General features: G+C 40.5%; 1 protein-coding gene across 5 annotated transcripts in view; it reads left to right on the plus strand.

Annotated features, from left to right (window-relative positions):
- Positions 1-20,650, plus strand: part of SULF2 (sulfatase 2) — a 904,152-nt gene that overhangs the window by 97,459 nt on the left and 786,043 nt on the right. For 4 of the 5 annotated variants that reach the window (XM_053690481.1, XM_053690402.1, XM_053690933.1 and 1 more), the window contains exon 2: positions 16,840-16,943. The exons of the other annotated variant lie outside the window; for it this stretch is intronic. The gene's annotated coding sequence lies outside the window, so the exon portion shown is untranslated. The remainder of the gene's footprint in view (positions 1-16,839; positions 16,944-20,650) is intronic. 5 annotated transcript variants of the gene reach the window in all.

Here is a 20,650-nt window from a genome sequence, read left to right on the forward strand (position 1 = left end):
AGGCGCCAGGGTGGATCCCTTGATGCTCAATTGGTCTTTACAGACAGGAAATTTTTTGCTTAGATCTTGTGAAGTTAGTTTACTTCATCAGGTTGTGCCCTCCAGACCCCCTTCAGACCATCGCTGGCTCTGTGGTGGGGGGTGATGTTTTTGTCCTGGGGCCCTTCTTGGGTTTCTTTCTTTTGACAGGTCTCATCTCAGCCGTGGCATGGCACTGTTTTGAATTTGTCTTGACAGATTTACCTGGAATACCGGTTGGGAGACCGTGGCATTTCTCTTAGCTCTCCCGGGGCGGTTTTGACTTAAGTCACAAGCCTGTCAGTTTGGGGAGAGCGTGTCCTATGGGGGACCATGGATTCAGGAGATTCCCTCCCGATTATTCTTATGGTTCCTCAGGCAAGCTTTTTTCTCTGAGGGTTTGGTCTTCTGGGTTCGCCCTTTTCTCTCAGTAGATTAGATCTTTTTCTTAAAAAGAGAGATTCTCCTGCGTAGAGGGTAGTATCTCAAGTTTGGTAGTGGGCGGAGGCCCACTACTGCTCGTTGTCAGCGATCCACTCTCAGAGTGTGATCTTCAGGGATGGAGGTTCCCTACAATCATCCCCTTGATCTGGGGATAAGGTCTCTATCAGAGGGTTTTCGGATGTTTGTATCTGAATGGGGACGCCGATCGATAATCACAGGAAGTCCGTACCTATCCCTGGTTACCCATTAATGGGTCATGGTTCAGGGATCCTCATGCAGAGTTAATGGATCATTAGCGGTGCCTTGGAGGTTCAATACAACCTTTTTCTTCTGCCTAATCACTCTTTCTCGAGTGATAGCCTGATCCTAGCAGGAGCAGGCATCAGTGAGACTGATTACTCCGTTTATGACCACAAGATCGTGTTCATGGTCTAGGGGTTTCACCTCCATGGGGGTTATCTTGTTGCAGGGATCTGCTGGGTCAAGGCCCCCTTTACTTCAATGAATCTTATTCTGCTGAGGTGGACTACGAGAGGTCGCTTGGTCTTAGTTAAGAGAGGGTTTTTTTCTGAGAGATTAGGGTCCTCTCCTTCACCGCATAAGCTGGTTCCTCGTCATCTGTCATAGGTGTGGAGGACCCCTTCTGTCGGAAAGAGCAAGCTTCATCCTGGCACTCTATTCTGGCCTGCCATGGTTACCTTTTTTTTCCTCCAGGATGATCTGGAGATGGGCCTTCTTAGCTAGTTACTTGTTGGGACAGTTTTTGGGCCCTGTTTTTTTCTTCTGATCTAGAGGCACGTTGAGCTTCCGGGGGTACAGTTGTTTTGCTAGGGCTCTGACTGCATTCAGGCCGGTGAGGCAATCTGATGCTCCTTCTTGGAGCTAATATCCTAATTTTAGGGGGTTACATTGGACTACTTTTGTACCTATGCAGGAGGTGGTCTTTGAATTTTATCTTCAATGATCTACTCTGTCTGTAGATTGCTTCTACATGCAATAGTCTGTGTTGCAACCTTGCATTACGTACTCCTTATTGGGGTTTCCTCATAATATAATAAGGATGTTTCTATGTCCCTAGTTAGGTTTTCTTCCTAAGGTTTGGGTCTATTTGTGACTTCAATTGAGAGATTGTAGTTTATTTTTATATATCCTATTCCTTCTCTAGAGGGAAAAGGTTTTTTCTTTTTATGGAATCGGGCCTTGATGTTTTTTTCAGGCTACATAAGAATAGACAGATTTCTCTGTTGAATATTTGTATCTGGGAAGCTCAAGGGTCAGAAGGCATTGACGTCTTCCTTATTTTTAGTTGAGGAGCGTCTTCCGCTTGACATAGGAGATAGTGGGACACAAGCCTCCTCAGAGGTTTATGGCTCAGTTTGAGAGCTGGGACGTCATATTGGGTCTCTGACATGAGATCTATATAGATCTGATTGTTGGGCGGCTACTTGGTCCTCCTTACTTTCTTTTTCCTTTTTGCTTCTGTTGAAGTGGCCTTTGGGAGAATGGGTTTTTGCAGGCTGTGTTGCCCTCAGTTGGGGGCTGCCTCTCCTTTTGCCCTCCCATTAGCATTCAGTGTCCTTTGTAGCTTGGGTACAATTTCCCACAAGTAATGAATGCAGCTGTGGACTCTCCCTGTATTAAGAAGGAAAACATAAATTATGCTTACCATATAATTTCCTTTCCTTCTGTACAGGGAGAGTCCACAGCTCCCGCCCGTGTTCTCCGATGGGTGGCCCTAAATTTTATCTTGATATTTCTCCTAATGTTCCTTCTTCCCTCTGCAGAATGACTGGGAGATGAGGGAAGTGGGGGAGGTTTTTAAGCCTTTGGTTGGGGTGTCTTTGCCTCCTCCTGGTGGCCAGGTTCAGTATTTCCCACATAATGAATTCAGCTGTGAACTCTCCCTGTACAGAAGGAAAGGAAATTATCTGATAAGCATAATTTATGTTTTTTATATAAATGTACTGTGACTCTTTTTCTGTTCATAATAAATGTTCCTTTATTAAATTTTTGCCTTTGTCTAATATTTGATCCACGTTACTGAATAAACTGGTAATAACAGTACTGTGTTTTTAGATAGATTTTTGACAAATTGTGTTTTAGGATTTTTAATCTGTTAGTCTAGGTTTTTCCTTAGGATTTCCAATAAAATAATCTTAACTTGGTGGCAGCGGCAGAGATAGTTTAGTGTGGGTGGCATTAAAGGGAAGTTTGCACATTTTGCTAGGTCTAGTACAGACTAGAGAGTGTTTGGTAACCCTTGCACCCACAGGGTTGGTTGGAGTGGCTAGACTGTGATAAACGGGTTAAGGTGGAGTGGGTCAGTTAACCCTTTCTGTGCCAAACTGGTGGTTAACCTTGTCACAATGAGGTATGAAAAATTGTCTTTTTTCTTTCGTTCTACTGGCTGCACTGGCTTTTGTCAGTGTTCTTGCACCTTTCATCTCTGACATGATTTTATGATACCCCTTCTCTGCCCACACTCAGAACTCTATATCACTCCTGTCATCCTAACTATTCTGTGTTTTAAATGGTAATTTATTCTTTGAGTCTGAGGCAATACTGATCAATATGACATCATTTACACATTGTTAGTCAAATCAAAGTTATTACTACTGCAATATTTTTGCTATTTTTGGCATCTCAATCGCTGTAATAACACAACTACTTTAATAAACATTTTGTCTAGCTGTCAAAATTAAAATTCCATGGTTCAGATAAAACATGTAATTTAAGAAGTGTTAGTTTTTCTTCTATTATAAAATCTATATCTCTTTTTCTTGGTATCCTTTTTAGAAAAGCATACCTAGGTAGTCTCATGAATAGCAATGTACTAATGGAAGCTTGTTGGTGATTAGTGGCTACACAAATATGTCTTAATTGGCTCACCCAACGTGTTCCGCTAAGTCCCAGTAAGTCCCTCTGGAGCTTACAAGCAATAGTACAATAATAAAACCTTCTTACATATTAGAGCATTTCATTTTTGGACTTTTAAAGATATGTTCTTTCATTTGTATGGTTGTGTAAACAAGCTATAATATATATTTTTTTATTAAATGTGGCATTTTTCAAAACAAAAATTTAATTTAAAAATATTCACAATTGAGAAATTAAATCAGATGTTGATTTATATAGATTTGTCCTGCTTTGAGATTACATATGAATGCTCATTTTTATAGGATGTTATATTTTTACTTAGTGAAATGTATGTTGGTGTAAAATGATCATAAAATTCTCAGCATTTATTTAGCTACACATTTATTTTATTTTTAACAAATTTGGTAAAAATACCTGCAAATCTTTGAGATTGAATATTGGTTGGGGGATCATCTGTGCTTGTATAAACCAATATAATAACACAGAATTGTGTACCCTGGTCATTTAGTTTCTGGGAAGTTTAAATTTTTTATATGAGAGAGGTTTATGTAGGTGCATTTTGCCATTAATAGGATTTCTAGCATTTACGGCCCTGAAATCAATTGTAGCCCTTTATGTGATAAAATAGGATAACCCTGCATTTTAACTCGTTTAGAGGACACACTAAATGTATTTGTGTTTTTATGTGTGGAACATATTTATTGATAAGTTAATTCTACTATTAATCTAACTGACCTATTAATAGGCATATGTGCTCTTGGTTTTAAAGGGATATTGGAGTGATGCATCGCTTCCAATTCTATAAAAGGGCTAGAGGGAAAAAATGACTATAGCCTTATTTGGGTGTATCTTCTGCAACTTTGAGGGCTGACTTAAGACAGCAACGAGAGGGTACAGTTATCTGTTTGTAATTCAGGGCACGATGATATAAAGGTCTCTGGGCTGGCGAGATTAGTAAAGAATGCTCGCCAGTGCTTCTATTTTGCTGGTGGAATGATCGATAGCCACTTTTTACCCAGAAAGTCTCACTAAGAGATATATACGGCATTTTTGTATGGGGGGGGGGAGATGCATACATTCCAAAAGTGCACAATAAAATACTTAACCCCTTAACGACATTATGCCCTTAAGGACCAGTGACGTACCTTGTACGTCTCTGCAGTCCTGGGCTTTCTTACTGCCGCGATCTTGCTCAAAATAGCGAGATCATGCTATTTCTGCATGCCCCACGAGCCACTCTCTGGCCCTCTCTGCATTGGACAACGGTGGTGCCGATCATTGGTGGGGGCAGGCGAGTTGGCGGCCCATCGGTGAAGGGGGCTGGAGGAGGGCGGGACTGCTACGCATGCTACACAGATGGGGGGGAGCAAAGGAGGGACGAAGGGCAATAAGGGGGATCCTATGTGGGATCTATTGTGGGAAAGGTATCTGGAAGGGAGAGGGGGAGGGTAATGATGGGGGGCAGCTAAACACTACAGAAAAAAATGGTTGATGTGTTTTTTTTTTGTTTGTTTTTTTAAATATGCATAAATTAATGCAAACCGGGTACTGGCAGACAGCTGCCAGTACCTAAGATGGCAGCAAATAGGTAGAGGGGGAGGGTTAGAGAGCTGTTTGGGGGGATCAGGGAGGTTGCGGGTCAAAGGGGATCCTACACTGCAAAAAAAAATTTTAAAAATATATATAAAAGCAGCCTTTTATTTTAGTACTGGCAGACTTTCTGGGATGGGGGTGACAATTGTTGTGTGGGGGAGGGAAGAGAGCTGTTTGAGAGGGGTCAGGGAGGGATCAGGGGGAGGGATGTATCAGGTGGGAGGCTGATCTCTACACTAAATCTAAAATTAACCCTACAAGCTACCTAATTAACCCCTCACTGCTGGGCATAATACAAGTGTGGTGCGCAGCGGTATTTAGCGGCCTTCTAATTACCAAAAAGCAATGCCAAAGCCATATATGTCTGCTATTTCTGAACAAAGGGGACCCCAGAGAAGAATTTACAACAATTTGTGCCATGATTGCACAAGCTGTTTGTAAATAATTTCAGTGAGAAACCTACAATTGTGAAAAAGTTAATTACTTTTTTTCATTTGATCGTATTTGGCAGTGAAATCGTGGCATGAAATATACCAAAATGGGCCTAGATCAATACTTTGGGTTGTCTACTAAAAACATAATATATAGTTTTGATAGGTAAACATAAAAAGCCTCTATTTATGTTTAAATGTAGTGAAGGCAAAAATGCTAAAAATGCTGTGGTCTTTTGGGGAACTTTTTGTCTGAAGTGCCCGGTCCTTAAGGGGTTAAAAGTACAAAATACAAAGTGTAATTGTTGTTTCTCTTGTTAAGTGTGTTCAGTCCACGGGTCATCCATTACTTATGGGATATATTCTCCTTCCCAACAGGAAGTTGCAAGAGGATCACCCAAGCAGAGCTGCTATATAGCTCCTCCCCTCACATGTCATATCCAGTCATTCTCTTGCAACCCTCAACAAAGAAGGAGGTCGCGAGAGGAGCTGGAGTTTTTACTTAATTATTCTTCAATCAAAAGTTTGTTTTTTTTTAAATGGCACCGGAGTGTGCTGTTTTTCTATCTCAGGCAGTATTTGGAAGAAGAAACTGCCTGCGTTTTCTATGATCTTAGCAGGCGTAACTAAGATCCACTGGCTGTTCTCGACATTCTGAGGAGTGGGGTAACTTCAGAAAATGGGAATAGCATGCGGGGTCTCCCGCAAATGAGGTATGTGCAGTACAATATTTTCTGGAAATGGAATTGACTAAGAAAACACTGCTGTTACCCGTATGATGTAAGTACAGCCTTAAATGCAGTAGTAGTGACTGGTATCAGGCTGATAAATGTATGCACAGTAGAGTTATTTTCTAGGGACTAGAATTTGACTGAAAAAATACTGTTAATACTGATATAATGTGTGAGCCTTAACTGCAGTAGAAGCGACTGGTAGCAGGCTTAGTAATAACTTTACACAGCATCTGAAATGTTGTTTTTTAAAAACGTTTACTGGCATGTTAATCGTTTTGTGAGGTACTTTGGTGATAAATCTTTTTGGGCATAATTTTTTTCCACACGGCTAACGTATATTTCTGCATAGAAACCGTTATATCAGGTCTCCCACTGTTGTAATAGGAGTGGGAGGGACCTTTTTTTAGCGCCATGTTGCGCAGTTAAAATTCTAGCACAGTCTTCCTGCTTCTTCCTCCTTGATCCAAGACGTCTCTAGAGAGCTCAGGGGTCTTCAAAATTCATTTTTGAGGGAGGTAATCAGTCACAGCAGACCTGTGACAGTGTGTTTGACTGTGAAAAAAGCGTTAAATCTTAATTTGATATCCGTTTTTTGGGTACTGAGGGGTTAATCATCCTTTTGCTAATGGGTGCAATCCTCTGCTAATTAATACATTTAAAGAATTGTTGACTATAACTGAATTAGTTCTTTGTTATTCAACTGTGTTTTTTAAAAGCACTGCAGCGTTTTTTATATTGCTTGTAAACTTATTGAAAGTAATTTCCAAGCTTGCTAGCTTCATTGCTAGTCTGTTTAAACATGTCTGATACAGAGGAATCTGCTTGTTCATTATGTTTAAAAGCCGATGTGGAGCCCAATAGAAATATGTGTACCAATTGTATTGATATTACTTTGAATAAAAGTCAATCTGTACCGATAAAGAAATTATCACCAGACAACGAGGGGGAAGTTATGCCGTCTAACTCTCCTCACGTGTCAGTACCTTCATCTCCCGCTCGGGAGGTGCGTCAGATTGAGGCGCCAAGTACATCAAGGCCCTTACAAATCACTTAACATGATATGGCTAATGTTATGAAAGAAGTATTATACAATATGCCCGAGTTAAGAGGCAAGCGCGACAGTTCTGGGTTAAGGACAGAGCGCGCCGATGACACGAGAGCCATGTCTGATACTGCGTCACAATTTGCAGAACATGAGGACGGAGAGCTTCATTCTGTGGGTGACGGTTCTGATTCGGGGAGACCGGATTCAGAAATTTCAAATTTTAAATTTAAGCTTGAGAACCTCCGCGTGTTGCTAGGGGAGGTGTTAGCGGCTCTGAATGATTGTGACACGGTGGCAATTCCAGAGAAATTATGTAGGCTGGATAAATACTATGCGGTACCGGTGTGTACTGACGTTTTTCCTATACCAAAGAGGCTTACAGAGATTATTAGCAAGGAGTGGGATAGACCCGGTGTGCCTTTTTCCCCTGTCCGATATTTAGAAAAATGTTCCCTATAGACGCCACCACACAAGACTTATGGCAGACGGTCCCTAAGGTGGAGGGAGCAGTTTCTACTTTAGCCACGCGTACCACTATCCCGGTGGAGGATAGCTGTGCTTTCTCAGATCCAATGGATAAAAAATTAGAGGGTTACCTTAAGAAAATGTTTGTTCAACAAGGTTTTATATTACAGCCTCTTGCATGCATTGCGCCTGTCACTGCTGCAGCGGCATTCTGGTTTGAGTCTCTGGAAGAGGCGATTCGCACAGCACTATTGGATGAGTCTTTGAGCAAGATTAGAACTCTTAAGCTGGCCAATGCGTTTGTTTCGGATGCCGTAGTGCATTTAACCAAACTTACGGCTAAGAATTCCGGATTCGCCATACAGGCGCGCAGAGCGCTATGGCTTAAATCCTGGTCAGCAGATGTAACTTCTAAGTCTAAACTACTGAACATTCCTTTCAAAGGGCAGACCTTATTCGGGCCCGGCTTGAAGGAAATTATTGCTGACATTACTGGAGGTAAGGGCCACACCCTTCCTCAGGACAGGGCCAAATCAAAGGCCAAACAGTCTAATTTTCGTGCCTTTCGTAATTTCAAGGCAGGAGCAGCATCAACTTCCTCTGCTCCAAAACAGGAAGGAACTACTGCTCGTTACAGACAGGGTTGGAAAGGCAACCAGTCATGGAACAAGGGCAAGCAGGCCAGAAAGCCTACTTCCGCCCCTAAGACAGCATGAAGACAGGGCCCCCTTTCCGGAGACGGATCTAGTGGGGGGCAGACTTTCTCTCTTCGCCCAGGCTTGGACAAGAGATGTACAGGATCCTTGGACGTTGGAGATTATATCTCAGGGATACCTTCTGGATTTCAAAACTTCTCCTCCACAAGGGAGGTTTCATCTGTCAAGGTTATCAACAAACCTAGTAAAGAAAGAGGCATTTCTACAATGTGTACAATACCTCTTAGTGATGGGAGTGATCCACCCAGTTCCGCGAACGGAACAGGGGCAAGGGTTTTATTCAAATCTGTTTGTGGTTCCCCAAAAAGAGGGAACCTTCAGACCAATCTTAGACTTGAAAATCTTAAACAAGTTCCTAAGGGTTCCATCGTTCAAGATGGAAACCATTCGGACCATCCTACCCATGATCCAAGAGGGTCAATATATGACCACAGTGGACTTAAAGGATGCCTACCTTCACATACCGATTCACAAAGATCATTATCGGTACCCGAGGTTTGCCTTTCTAGACAGGCATTACCAGTTTGTAGCTCTTCCCTTCGGGTTAGCTACGGCCCGAGAATTTTTACAAAGGTTCTGGGCTCACTTCTGGCGGTACTAAGACCACGAGGCATAGCGGTGGCTCCGTACCTAGACGACATTCTGATACAAGCGTCAAGTTTTCAAAATGCAAAGTCTCATACAGAGATAGTTCTAGCATTTCTGAGGTTGCATGGGTGGAAAGTGAACGTGGAAAAGAGTTCTCTGTTACCACTCACAAGGGTCCCTTTTTTAGGGACTCTTATAGATTCTGTAGAGATGAAAATTTACCTGACGGAGTCCAGGTTATCAAAGATTCTCAATGCTTGCTGTGTCCTTCACTCCATTCCAAGCCCATAAGTAGCTCAGTGCATGGAAGTAATCGGCTTAATGGTCGCGGCAATGGACATAGTGCCATTTGCGCGCCTACATCTCAGACCGCTGCAACTATGCATGCTAAGTCAATGGAACAGGGATTACTCAGATCTGTCCCCTTTGCTAAATCTGGACCAGGAGACCAGAGATTCTCTTCTCTGGTGGTTGTCACGGGTTCATCTGTCCAAAGGAATGACTTTTCGCAGACCAGATTGGACGATTGTAACAACAGATGCCAGCCTACTAGGCTGGGGAGCAGTCTGGAACTCCCTGAAGGCTCAGGGATCGTGGACTCAGGAGGAGAAACTCCTCCCAATAAACATTCTAGAATTAAGAGCAATATTCAATGCTCTTCTATCTTGGCCTCAGTTAGCAACACTGAGGTTCATCAGATTTCAGTCGGACAACATCACGACTGTGGCTTACATCAATCATCAAGGGGGAACCAGGAGTTCCCTAGCGATGTCGGAAGTCTCGAAGATAATTCGCTGGGCAGAGTCTCACTCTTGCCACCTGTCAGCGATCTACATCCCAGGCGTGGAGAACTGGGGGGCGGATTTTCTAAGTCGCCAGACTTTTCATCCGGGGGAGTGGGAACTTCACCCGGAGGTATTTGCTCAACTGATTCGTCGTTGGGGCAAACCGGATCTGGATCTCATGGCATCTCGCCAGAACGCCAAGCTTCCTTGTTACGGATCCAGGTCCAGGGACCCGGGAGCGGTGCTGGTAGATGCACTAGCAGCCCCTTGGGTTTTCAACATAGCTTATGTGTTTCCACCTTTTCCGTTGCTACCTCGACTGATTGCCAGGATCAAACAGGAGAGAGCATCGGTGATTCTGGTAGCGCCTGCATGGCCACGCAGGACCTGGTATGCAGACCTAGTGGACATGTCGTCCTGTCCACCATGGTCTCTACCCCTGAGGCGGGACCTTCTAATTCAGGGTCCTTTCAACCATCCAAACCTAATTTCTCTGAGGCTGACTGCTTGGAAATTGAACGCTTGATTCTATCAAAGCGTGGGTTTTCGGATTCGGTTATTGATACATTAATACAGGCTCGTAAACCTGTTACCAGAAAAATTTACCACAAGATATGGCGTAAATATTTATATTGGTGTGAATCCAAGAGTTACTCATGGAGTAAGGTTAGGATTCCTAGGATATTGTCTTTTCTACAAGAGGGTTTAGAAAAGGGCTTATCTGCTAGTTCACTAAAGGGAAAGATTTCTGCTCTGTCTATTCTGTTACACAAGCGTCTGGCAGAGAATCCAGACGTCCAGGCTTTTTGTCAGGCTTTGGCTAGGATTAAGCCTGTGTTTAAAGCTGTTGCTCCTCCGTGGAGCTTAAACTTGGTTCTTAAAGTTCTTCAGGGTGTTCCGTTTGAACCCCTTCATTCCATTGATATTAAGCTTTTATCTTGGAAAGTTCTGTTTTTGATGGCTATTTCCTCGGCTCGAAGAGTCTCTGAGTTATCTGCCTTACATTGTGATTCTCCTTATCTGATCTTTCATTCAGACAAGGTAGTCCTGCGTACTAAACCTGGGTTTTTACCTAAGGTTGTTTCTAACAGGAATATCAATCAAGAGATTGTTGTTCCATCATTATGTCCTAATCCTTCTTCAAAGAAGGAACGTCTTTTGCATAATCTAGACGTGGTCCGTGCCCTGAAGTTCTACTTACAGGCAACTAAAGATTTTCGACAAACTTCTTCTCTGTTTGTCGTTTACTCTGGACAGGCTTCGGCTACCTCTCTCTCTTTTTGGCTTCGTAGCATAATTCGCTTAGCCTACGAGACTGCTGGACAGCAGCCTCCTGAAAAAATTACAGCTCATTCCACTAGAGCTGTGGCTTCCACCTGGGCCTTTAAGAATGAGGCCTCTGTTGAACAGATTTGCAAGGCTGCAACTTGGTCTTCACTTCATACTTTTTCCAAATTTTACAAATTTGACACTTTTGCTTCTTCGAAGGCTGTTTTTGGGAGAAAGGTTCTACAGGCAGTGGTTCCTTCTGTTTAATGTTCCTGCCTTGTCCCTCCCATCATCCGTGTACTTTAGCTTTGGTATTGGTATCCCATAAGTAATGGATGACCCGTGGACTGAACTCACTTAACAAGAGAAAACATAATTTATGCTTACCTGATAAATTTATTTCTCTTGTAGTGTGTTCAGTCCACGGTCTTTTTGAGGCAGGTTCTAAATTTTAAATTATAACTCCAGTCACCACTGCACCCTATAGTTTCTCCTTTCTCGTCTTGTTTCGGTCGAATGACTGGATATGACATGTGAGGGGAGGAGCTATATAGCAGCTCTGCTTGGGTGATCCTCTTGCAACTTCCTGTTGGGAAGGAGAATATATCCCATAAGTAATGGATGACCCGTGGACTGAACACACTACAAGAGAAATAAATTTATCAGGTAAGCATAAATTGTTTTTTTTCATAAAATGGGCTGAACATGGGCGTTCCATGGGCTAATATGAAATTGTCTCTCTAATCCCAGCGTATTTCTGTACAGAATTTCACACTACAGATCTAATTTTTTTTCTCGCAAACTAAAAGGTACTTTTCTCAAAACACATATAAATGCATATAACCCTAATAGCAATTGTAAGATGCAATATGCAGAAAGCAGCGTTATGTGATTGATATTCGCTGCACGGTTTACTTTTTAAAGTGTGATTTCCCCCCCCCCCCCCTCACTGCAAACTTCGCTCTTTGAAGCAGTGTCCCTTTCCAGTGAGCTGCATTACTTTCAATAGGGACATCTTGGCACTCACAGGGACAGCCCCTTTTTTTACAATAGTTCCACCAGGGCAGCCCCTGTGAGGGTCAGTGAGCACTTTTTTGATTTGGTGAAGTTTAGATCATTGGGCCCTCAGTTCTCTTGGGGAATTTCAAGTAATGTATTAAATTAAAGGGGATTTGAACTCTAAGGGCTAGATCACAAGTGAAGCAAATTTAATAGCGCATGGTGCATTATCTTTTGTACAACCTCACTTAAATAACGTACAATCTGGTAGTAAACTTTGAACAGATAGTGCAAGGAGTGATGTTAGCCTGCTCAGTGTGATAAGTTAAATGTTGCACTCAATTTGGAAAGCCCACAATTTTCAGAATTAAATTTCATGAAAAAGTGGACAAACAAATTAGCCAAATACTATTATTTGAACAACTTTTAGGTTGTAAATATGTTTAGTTGTTTGTATTAAATGTCCCTTTAATGCATCACTCCAATGTCCTTTGAAATATGTTTTTCCTCCCATTTGCCCACCCAGTATGGACTATGGTTATATTTTCTTATATTCTGATATGAAAGTTACAGTGGAAATTGACAGCAGTGCATTTGAAATAAAATTAGAAGCATTTTCCAGTATACTTGAATCTGCAAAAATGTTTCTTTTAAAGATTTACTGTTAAAAACACAAGTTTCAATAAGCTCATGACCCACAATGCTCACATCACTAGACACACACTAATATCTACAGGAGGGAAATACTTGTGCATGTGGCTTTTGGACATATAAGCTGTTGGTTGCTTGTTAAAGGTTTTCATTGAAGCAACTTCATCAAAATATTTTTTTTAAATAAAATGCAAATATACTGCAAAAATGTGTTAACTGTATTTTAAACACACTGCTGCATTTCACATGAGTTACTTCCTATTCAGCCTATATGCAGCTATACTTAAAAAGATTGCCTACTCCTTACCACCTGAATATTTTCAAAACATTCAGGTTCTGTTATCCATTCACATTTAAAGGGACAGTGCACTGCAGTCCCCCTCTCCCTTACCCCTCTTTACTGTGTTACAGATGATCAATTTTTACCTGCTGGAGTGAATTCAATGGTTTATAATTAGCTTATTTACTTTTATTTTGTCATTTGAAGTAGCTACTTTTACTTGTCGAAACCGAGAAGGTGCAGAAGAAATCACACTCCAAGTGGGAGGTGGGAGAGGCTGTTACTAAAATCTTTATTTCCTTCCTAAGACATGTAGAGTCCACAACGTCATTCCAATTACTAGTGAGATATTCACTCCTGGCCAGCAGGAGGAGACAAAGAGCACCCCAGCAAAGCTGTTAAGTGTCACTTCCCTTACACATAACCCCCAGTCATTCTCTTTGCCTCTGTCAATGGAGGACGTGAAGTTGATGTCTGAAGATATTATTCCTTTTTTCTGTACTTTTCCCTGCAAGCAAGGATTTGGGTTTAGCTGTGTCCACATCAGTCTCTTGAGTAAGAGTAGTGGAGGCTTTTAAGCAGTTAGAAAGTGGTGAGGTGGTCCTTGCTTTGTTTTCTAACATATTTGCTGCCCTAGGCTTAGAAAGCCAGAGTTAGTTATTCTGTTCTTTCTTTTTCTACAGGTCTCTGATAGGAGTATGTATCCTTTCACACCTTGTGAGCTGTCTTCCTGCCCGACAGCTAGATTTGCAGGTAAGTGCTTTTGTCTTCTAGGTACTGGAGACTTGCACTATCTAATTTACTTCTGCGTTAATTTTCATTTGACTTTATAATCCTTTATGGAGGATTTATTTGGGGCAGTACACAGGCACTATTTGTATGTGAGGAGACTAGGGGTTAGCGGCTTCCATTAGTTTTATGGGATGGCTCTACTGACCCTATGGCTATGTGTATTTATCGCAAAGTTCTTTTTTGAGGGAATGTTTTAAACAGTCCCAAGCCTCAATGGCTTCACATACAGTGCCCTGCAGTTCCTCTCAGACTCCTGGAGAAGTGTATTTGCCAATAGATTTTGCTGCACAGATATCTTCTGCGGTATCTGCGGCTTTATCTGCTTTTCCCATGATGGGGAAGCGCAAGAGAAAATCAAAATATTTTTCTGATAGTAAGCTGTCTGTCCCATCTGCTGCTGCGAAGGTTAACCTCCCCCATAAGTCTGATGAGGAGGATGCCTTAGTAGCTTCTGAGGGTGAAATCTCAGATTCTGACAGTATAAATCCTTTGTCTGATTCTGAAGAAGTAAACTTCAGATTTAAGCTTGAACACCTTCGTTTACTTCTAAAGGAGGTACTGGCTACTTTGGACGACCACGATTCTTATGTCGCTGTCAACCCTAAAAAATATAGTAAACATCTTGGAGTTGAGAGGTTGGCCTCAGTTGTCCTTAGTTTGGTTTATCAGATTCCATTCAGACAACATCACCTAAGTGGCTTACATCAACCACCAGGGAGGAACTCGGAGTTCCTTGGCCATGAAGGAGATGGCTTGGATTATTCAGTGGGCGGAAGCTCAAAATTGTCTTCTATCTGCCATCTACATTCCAGTAATGGACAACTGGAATGCGGATTTTCTGAGCAGATAGACCTTTCATCCCGGTGAGTGGGCTCTCCATCCCGAGGTGTTCTCCAGGTTAACCCTCAAGTGGAAGGTGCCGGAGTTTGATCTAATGGCGTCTCAGCAGAATGTCAAGCTTCCAAGGTACGGTTCAAGGTCAAGAGATCCTCAGGCCATCCTGATAGATGCTCTGGTGGTTCCTTGGGATTTCAGTCTAGCATACCTGTTTCCTCCGTTTGTGCTCCTTCCTCGAGTCATTTCTAGTATCAAACAGGAGAGAGCGTTTGTAATTCTAATAGCTCCTGCATGGCCTTGCAGGATCTGGTTTGCAGACCTAGTGAAAATGTCATCTCTCCCTCCTTGGAGTTTACCTCTGAGGAATGACCTTCTAACTCAGGGCCCTTTCCTCCATCCAAATCTCGTTTCTCTGAAACTGACTACATGCAGATTGAACGCTTAGTTCTGGCTAAGCGTGGGTTTTCTGAGTCATTCATTGATACCATGCTTCAGGCTCGCAAGCCTGTTACTCGGAAAATTTACCATAAGCTATGGCGTAAATACCTATATTGGTGTGAATTGAAGGGCTTCTCTTGGAGTAGGGCCAGGATTCCTAGAATTTTGTCTTTTTTCTCCAGGAAAGTCTGGAGAAAGGGATGTCAGTCAATTCTCTGTAAGGTCAGATTTCTGCATTATCTATTTTTTTTACATAAGCGCCTGATGGATGTGCCAGATGTTCAATCCTTTTGTCAGGCCCTGGTCAGAATCATGCCTGTGTTTGAACCTGTTGCTCCTCCTTGGAGCCTTAATCTAGTTATTAGAGTTTTGCAACAGACTTTGTTTGGACCAATACATTCTGTAGATATTAAGTTGTTATCCTGGAAAGTGTTGTTTCTTATTGCTATTTCTTCTGCAAGCAGAGTTTCAGAACTCTCGGCTCTGCAGTGCGATTCGCCTTATCTTATTTTTCATGCAGATAAGGCAGTCCTTCGTGCTAAATTGGGGTTTCTCCCTAAGGTGGTTTCGGATAGAAATATTAATCGGGAAATTGTTGTTACTTCTCCTTGTCCTAATCTTTCTTCTCATAAGGAACATCTGTTGCATTATTTGGATGTTGTGCGTGCTCTAAGATTTTACCTACAGGCTACTAAGGATTTTCGTCAGTCTTCTGCCCTCTTTGTTTCTCAGGAAAGCGTAATGGTCAGAACGCCACTTCTACTTCTTTTCCTCTGGTTGAGAAGTATGATTTGTTTTGCTTATGAGACTGCTGGACAGCAGCCTCCTGAGAGAATTACGTCTCATTCTACTAGGGCTGTCTCCTCTTCTTGGGCTTTCAAAAATGAAGCTTCTGTGGAACAGATTTGCAAGGCGGCAACATGGTCCTCTTTGCATATTTTTCCAAATTTGACACTTTTGCCTCGGCTGAGGCCTCTTTTTGGGAGAAAGGTTCTTCAAGCGGTGGTGCCTTCTGTTTAGGTCTGTCTATCTTGTTCTCACTCCCTGTGCATTCCGTGTCTTCTAGCTTGGCTATTGGTTCCCACTAGTAATTGGAATGACGTTGTGGACTCCATGTCTTAGGAAAGAAAAGAAAAACATACATTGCAATGTAATGCTAATAAAAGTGAGTTTTCTCTCCATTTCAGTGAGTTTATGATCATCAGGCCCTATGTATTGGTCTTTGTTTATAAAGAGAGAAATAGGATAAGGAGAACTTTGTGGATATTTAGAAATATATAAGATAATGAAGTATGTTCTCTCTGCAAGGTCAGCCTATTTTATTAGGTTGTGTAGCAAAACAGCTATTTCATATTCAAAACACATTTTATTCTCTCCAGTTGGTATAACAAATCATTGTAAACCAGTTTTATAGTACACTGTCCCTTTAAAGCAATTTGATCATTCTTGGTGTCACAGACTCCCTTAGTCCCCCTCAGTCAAAATAGGTAATGACCGGATATAACTTTTCAATTTGCCCTCTTAAATGTCCTGGAAAGTGGATGTTACACATGAAAAAGGAAAATAAGCCATGTAAGATATTGTGCATTCTCTTTGAATTAATGCAGCTACTTGAAATATCATTAAATCAAACTAATCATTTTGTTTATCCATTCCTTTGCCTCTGTGGGATTAGCATACTGCTTTTATTGCTTCCAGAACAGGATGTTCCTTTAGACTTGAGCAAGCATAACATATATTATGTTTTTTGTGCTTTTCAGAAAACACAGATATTTATTTTCCTAGTAGTATATGTGTTTTTGTAACTTTATTACACTTAAAAGTCTAAACAAATTGTTCAAATTTAGTAAAAACTTGTTTTTATATTTTATTTATAGCACTGTGTTTTCTCCATGTTCCTGGAAAATCAAGATTTGAGGATATCTTAAATTAAACGGGTGAGCCAGCCAGTTTCAGAAACGGATTAGCTCCAGCAGCTGAGGTGATGTGCCACATATTTCCTTCTCTCCTATTGTGCCTTTAACTGAAACAGAGAAATCTTGGTCTAAATTTCTAGCATTTCATGAAAGGCCGTCCCTAGCTACTACAGTTATGGAGATGGTATTTTTCCAGTTTTTAATGCTAATATATGTGTCAATTTAGACAGGGAGATGGGGACGTTCTCCAGCTACAGGTTGTTGAGGCTACTTGTCTTTATTTGGTGTGTTGATGTTAAAGGGACAGTCTACACTTAGTCATCTTAAAGTCTTCCTTTAGATTAAGCTCCTCCTGCACCACTTTCTATATCATGCATCAGTAACCGTAAAACAATTATTTTAAAATGACTATTGTCCCTGGTCACTTTGAAATGGCTGCCAAGCTCTGCCCACTGACGACATCACGATCTGGGCTGCATTAAAGGCTCAGTAGTTACAAAAGACTCACTAATTGGTGTCAATGCTATTCAGCAGAGTGCATAGATGCAACCCAGATTGTGATGTCATCAGTGAGTAGAGCTTGGCGGCCATTTCAAAATGACCAGGCACAATAGTAATTTTAAAATAACTGTTTTACTGTTACTGCTGCATGATATAGAAAGGGTGCAGAAGGATATTTGCAGCTTAATCTATGGTAAGACTTTTAGATAACTAATGTGTAGACGGTCCCTTTAACTCTTGTAATATGCAATATGTCCCCTATCCACCTAATAACACTTACTGCAGATACATTTCATTCACCTCCCTCTTATCATGGGTGCTCCCATTATGTAACGTAGGTTACACAGCAGGTATCTGAATGAGAGTTATTGCACACGTGCAAACAGTGTTTACAAAAGTGCAACAAATGTTGCACACCTCTGGTTAAACAATTGATACAAAGATATGGAAAACAATTCAAAAATAACTTTATTAGATTTGTAATTAAAAAAGTCATAAATGCGTACACTTGCACACACTCAGATTAAAACTAGTTTTAACCCAGGGTGATAGGTATCTACAGTATATGCTGTTAAATAAAATAAGGGGTCAGATCTGGTGTTATAACCTATGCTAAGTGGAAAAAATGCATATGATAACTATTACCCACACATCAAAGGGTTAAATAGAGCGTAGCCCAACCACCAAATATAGCAAAGCTTTATCGCAACAAAAATCTCCTTCTATAACGGAAGCTTGATTATTTTTAATCTGACTACTGTGGTTAAAACGTGATAACCATGACAGCAAAAAAGATTGACTTAGAAATAATATAATTTTATCCTGGTAAGCAACATAAAAAGTGGACTCTGCTCATGGTGAAAGGTGCCCCTAACGTGCGTTTCACAAACGCTTCCTCAGAGGGGTATGCGCCGGCCAGTTTTGGAACGTGTTATAGTGAAAATCGTTCTGCCTCCTCGACCCTATTGGATCCTTAACGGTCAAGCTTATAGTATTAATAGAACGGATTGCTTGTCACTCAATCTCAAAGGCCAATCAGAATTTTTGTTTAGACAAGTAATTTTTACTATATCCACGTGATTATAATATTATATATGAATGGAATATCGCATCAACAGCTGATTATGTGGATTTTATCACTGATATGCCATTCCACTTGTACACTTTTTATGTACAGTATTAGCCGTAAGATATCTCAAAGAGCAATGCTTTGAAAGTAGTCATATTTGACACATCATCTAGAATTTATCGATTATTGATCTGTTTGCAAATACAACAACAACAACAAAAAAGAAATAGTGGACAAAAATGGAAATAAACTTTCTCTGCAAAATCACTAAACTTGTAAAACTTCTGGGGTTATCTATATTTTATACTGTCCATGCAAAAAAATCTATGTGGGTATGACGACCTGAGAAGTACGTGTCAGAATTCTGGAGCATAAAAGTAATATCAGAAATGCAGATAAAGATAAAAACAAAGATAAACAACTAACCAGTGTGGCAAAACCATTTTTTTCTGAAGCATCAAAGTCAACCCAAACATTTACAATTCATGGCTGTGCAAAAAATCTCTTTAGGAATAAGAGGAGGTGATCTCGAAAAATCCTTACTCAAGGCAGAATGCAGATGGATCTACCTACTAGATAGCCTGCAGCCTAAAGGCTTAAATAAATATAACAACTATTATGCTTATCTATAGTAATACTCTCCTTAAAATACCAACATTATACGCTCCTTAACAATACCAATATTATAGTTGTTCTCTGCATATGTTCATCATCACAAAAATATTTTTTTCACCTTTCGATACAGATCACCATCAGCACTTCACTCAACACTATTTAGCTATTTTTTAGTTTACAATAGCATACTTTTCAATTAAAAATGATTTGTTAATATTTTTTATTTTTTTATTTTTATCTATTTTTATTTTTAATTTGTATGTATTATTTTCTCTTGTTTCCCATTTTAACTATTTACAAGTTTATTTAATTATTTGATAAATGCATAACCAAAGACCACTGCCTAAGTTACAACTATTTATAATAATCAATATCTCAAGTAGGGTGTAAACATGATCTCTGCTATCAACAGAAAACTACGAGGTATTAACAAAAACAGGGTTTTAAAATTTTAACCCCTAATAGGAATGAGTATTATGCTCAAACAACACATACTAGTACTTCGGTACACTATTCCTGATCCAATAGCTCTGTTTTGTAACAATCGTAATTTGATCCTGTGAATAAACACACACATATGTTGGATCACCGCTTAACAAATGTGAAATGATACACTTTATGCCACAAATCCTACATGAATATGTAAATAAGATACATATATGATGGATTACTGCTTGATAAACGTTAAGCGGCACATGAATGCCATAACTTTCTGTATCAATATGGGACACGCAATTGAAAAACAGACTTGATGAGAATAATCATTCACTATTAAACATCAATAATTGATCAATTCTAGATGTGTCCGATACGAGTACCTTCAAAGCATTGCTCTTTGAGATATCTTATGACTAATACTGTACATAAAAATTGTACAAGTGGAATGACTTATATCAGTGATAAAATCCACATAATCAGCTGTTGATGTGATCGTCCAATCACGTATAATATGACAATCACGTGGATATAGTAAAATGGCTTGTCTAAACAAAGATTCTCATTGGTCTTTGAGATTGAGTGACAAGAAATCCGTTTAGACTTGGCTGGCGTTTTTCTATAGCAAGACAACAGAAATATCTTGTAATCATAACGTGTTTACTGTCCCTTTAATACTGTCCAGCTGGTGAAATGAATAATTGGGAACGGATTAAAGGGGAAACATTTACAATACAATGTCCTTTTGACAGCCAATATCTCGGTTTCTTTTTTCTTTCCATGCTGTGAGTTACTTTGTTAACCCCTTAGCTGGAGAACTTCGTACACTACACAACAATCCTGTGCAGCAGTCCCTCCAGAGTGTTAAATTGACATGCAGCGTGTTACTCAATGTTTCTTATTTCCTTCTTGTTAAAGGTGCATGGGAGTATAAATGTACTTTAAGACTATGCATCCTCCATATTTTTTTTAACCCCATATGGACCGTTGCTGGTCTTTCAAAGGGGTTTCGGGACATGTGCTATTATAAGCAAGAAAACCTTTAACGACCGGCGACGTACATTGTACCTCATGGTCGTTAAGAGGTTAAGATATTTTGCAACACCAAGAAGTGAAATTATTGGCTTCCATTGGCTACAGAAAGGACTATTT

This window comes from Bombina bombina, chromosome 1 (genome assembly GCF_027579735.1).
Source record: "Bombina bombina isolate aBomBom1 chromosome 1, aBomBom1.pri, whole genome shotgun sequence".
NCBI classification, from domain to species: Eukaryota; Metazoa; Chordata; class Amphibia; order Anura; family Bombinatoridae; genus Bombina; species Bombina bombina.